The sequence below is a fragment of the Habropoda laboriosa genome, unplaced genomic scaffold, assembly GCF_001263275.1.
Source record: "Habropoda laboriosa isolate 0110345459 unplaced genomic scaffold, ASM126327v1 scaffold84, whole genome shotgun sequence".
NCBI lineage: Eukaryota > Metazoa > Arthropoda > Insecta > Hymenoptera > Apidae > Habropoda > Habropoda laboriosa.
In genome coordinates, this window is record NW_017100202.1 from 586,489 (window position 1) to 590,478 (window position 3,990).

Consider the following 3,990-nt stretch of genomic DNA (forward strand, 5'->3'; position numbering starts at 1 on the left):
AACACAGCTACGGTGAAATATAAATATGCAGAACGAATACACGCTCGCTGAAAGAAGAAAAACGAAGTAAATCGTGACGCAAGAGTTACAAAAGAGTCGGAAGGCAGAAAATAAAAATAATAACAATAATAATACACGCGATGAGTTAACGTCGCAGCGGGGAGTGAAAAAAGAATCGATCGCAGCTCCTTAAGGTTAAAAAGTCACGTGCATTCTCACGGCACGTTTCCACGCCCTTATTTCTGCATTTTACGAACTGTATATAAACCGCGCGCAGCATCGAAAACCAATGCCACCCTAAAATTCCGACTGCGTTACAAGCCACACGTTCGCGGTGAATCCAAACACCGAGCTATACACCCCAGATCTTGAGGCAGGAGCATCATGTGTCGCATCCCCGTTCTCAGCAGTGGCACACTCTCTGCGGTAAAAAGAGGCCAATAAAACTTCCCCATATACTGCTCGTTTTATCCTTACCGTTCTTTTACATACGCGCGGCAACGAAAGAACCAAAAGAGAACCAACGAAGAAGAGAGAAGAGCAAAAGTCAAAAAGGACATTCTCAAAAAATCCTTCCTCGAAAAATCGATCGATCCCACCCCTTCTTGTCATCTGGTTTCGAACAACAACAACGAAAAGGAGAAAAAAATTACCAACTCGACGGGTCGATAATCGAGGCAAGGTTACGGGCATCGACAAAGAGATCCCACAAAGAACGCACGCGTTGTATATCCGGGATACGAAATCGACGGCAGAAAAAAGGTGGAAAAACAGCGAGGGAGGAGAGAGAAAGAAGCGAGAAAAAAAAGGAGGCAGAACGAACGTGGAAAAAAAAAGAGGTTTCGTCGAATCGAGCATCCACAAAGATAGGCGTTCACGAGCAATTGAATCGAAAGGTTTTCGAACCGGGGATACCTGTCGGTTTGCGTTTCGGGATACGCAGGTGTAGCACGCGCAGACGCGCAGTTTTCCACTGCGTATCGAATGTTTATACCGCAAGCAGAGCAGGGAGAGAGAGGGAGAGGGCTTTCCGATTCAGGATCACGCGGTCGAAAAGAAGTGAGGGCATCCGCAACGATTCCAATTACTCTGCTTCAACGGACACACGCAGAGAAGCGGATTTTCTTACGTGGGTGCGCGCGCGGACACACACGTCCTTTTCCCCCTTTTGTCGCCGTCATATTTCGTCTTTGTGACGTAAACCGACGCTGCTTGCCCGATACACACGCTGAATGAACCTCAGCCAGCCACGCTCCAGCAGCCGCCGGTGCTTGAAATGCAAAGTTCAAGCTTGAACGTCGGGAGAGCTTCTTTTATTAGACGGTACACGGCAGTATACCGATGACGGTAAACAATGGATATAAATTTTAGGGAAATGCGGTGATTGTACGTGGAGAATGGAGAAAGAATTTCCGCGGCATCGTTTTGCATTGTCTTTAAATTGTCAATTTTCTCGTTTGGAAATTCGAGTTCGGAGTTGTTCAAATGTATGATAACTCTATCTTCGCGTTCCTACGAGTGTAAATGTAAGCAATTTTACGTTCAACGAGAAATTTTTTGGTAGATAAGTTAACGCGTTTTGAATGTCGGTTGTTTGAGCGACGAGTTAATTCGTAGATCGTACCAAAGTTTCGGGGTCAGGTGTCATTTTCTACTTTTAATTAACTTGTGTCGCACGAAATTGCTCCACTTGTAATTGGGTTTTTTCAATTCGACAAAAATTTGCGATCAAATTTCAGTCAGCGTTTATTTAAAAAGCAAAATCGAGAGGAGATAACAACCCCAATTTACACTTGTTTACTTCGTTTAGAAAACCTATCCAGCTCGATGAAGATCGCTGCGAGAATAATCGCGGGGGTAAAAAAAGGAAAACGAATGTCAAGTCCCTAAAAAATTCTACCTCAATTCGAAAATAGACCAGGAAAGCTAACGCAAAAAATCGAAAGAATAATCAGCGCGTATTTTCAAAGGGTCTAATCAGGCACGAAAAGAAGGTCGTATAATTCACAGATCACGGTAGCAGCCCGTACGAAACAAAAAAAAAGAAAAGGAAAAAAAAACGAGAAAGGTACAATTCTCAGTGTCGCAAATTAAGCACACACCCATCGATTATTACAAAAAACCGCGCAACTGCATGAGGAAAATCAAAGCGGGCGGAGGGCTGCTCCCTAGGCGGGATAAATAATCGAAATGGAGCATAGTTAAAAATACGTCGGAGGAAGGTTCGCGGAGGAGAAACGGGGCGGTGGAAAATCGGATCAGTGGTACAAAATGAAAACGAGCGGACACCTCCGGACCGCGGGCTAAACATCCGCGATTCGTGGCTGGTGGCCGGAGAAGAACGCGGCAAGTAACGAAAAAAAAAAAAAAGGGAGAAACAAAAGAGAAGGAGAAGAGAAGGGTGACGGCGGCGGAAGGGAGGAGGAGGAAAAGAAAAGAGACTAAAACCATTCTCGTTGTCGTCCATTACGAAGCCTTGAAACAGCGAATCAAAGAAACCACGGGGAAATTCCAACGAGAGCAAAACGCGATATCGCGGGAAAGGAGCTTACAGCGAAATAGGCAGTCAGAAAAGTAGTCGACGGAGGTGGAAAGCATCCTTGGTGGTTTCGAAGCAGCCAGGTACGGGAGGGCTAATCAGGGGCGAAAGAGGCAGGCAGCCAGGCAGGCAGGCAAGCAGGCGAGCAAGCAGGGAGGCAGGTAGGCAGATAGGCAGGGAAGCAGGCAGGAAGAGAGGAAGGCAGAGCGCTTGCGCGCTGATACGGCCGGGCTAGACGCGAGAGCCGCCACTCCCGAGCGCGTAGCGGTGTAGCGCGGGTGCTGACCGAGTGTCCCCGTGAGAAGAGCGAGAGAGAGTGCGAGAGCGAGCGAGCGAGCGAGCGAGAGTGCGAGAGCGTACGAGAGAGCGAGGCGAGTGGAGAAGAGAGAAGAATGTCCATCGTCGAAGGAAGGATCCCTAGGAAGCGGAGCCTGCGGCAGGACATCTTCTCAGGCCAGGCGGCTCCGTGCTTCTAGGACGAACGAAACGGGTTACACGAGAGGTTTTCTCCTCTTCGAGAAAGAAGATCTCGCCGCTTGTCTCCCTCCTCCGCCGACACACTTTTACTCGTTACAATCAACATTCCCCTTCGACGTGTTCCCTTGTGCTCGTCCCCTGGAAACGATCCTGATCCCGATCACTATCCCAGGTGTGAAACGCGATACAGAGGGGGGAACAACGGGGCTCGCCTCGGCGAAACAGACACACACGCAACGACGGAGAAGAGAAACACCAGGAGAGAGAAGGAGAGAAGAACACTCGAGAAAGCAGTGCATCGAAGAAGCTCGCGCTTCGGCTCTTGTGTGCTTTGTGAACCTGTCACGAATCTCTGATCAGCCCAGTGAACGTGCGAATAATATTTCGTTGAGGATCGACTGGAGAGAGAGAGAGAGAGAGATTGTGTATTGTACATTAAAGCAGTGAGCCAGGAAGATAATAAACGAACGCTGGTGACACGAGAGAAACTAGATAATCGCTACCCCCTGTACTCTGTGTGAAGCTTCGAGCTAAAAGAAGAACGAGAGACAGATTATTACAAAGTACGTATATCGGAAAGGAAGAGTAAGAGAAGGAGTAGTAGGAGGAGGTGGAGGAGGAATAGTAGGAGGAGAAAGGAAGAAGCATCAGGAGATCTCGTTGTGATCTCGTTGTCGCGGTGTGACAAAAGCGGAGAGGCTAGCCTCTCTCCGACGCGCGAGGGCTCGAGGAGGACCGGTCTCTCGAGGGCTCGGTCGTGTGAGGTGATTCGATTTCGAGCAGCGATACACAGTGCTTTCCTTCCGAGGAAACGTCGAACCGCGAGTGTGTCAGTGAAGCCAAGACATCCGGGGGTGAAAAATTCAAGTAGCAGGCTGACTCTCTACTCTAGGCAGACCAGCAGGCTGAAGAACCGTGAACCAGAGAGAGGAAAAGAGTACGAGGAAGCGGAGAGAGCGAACAGCGGACGGAGA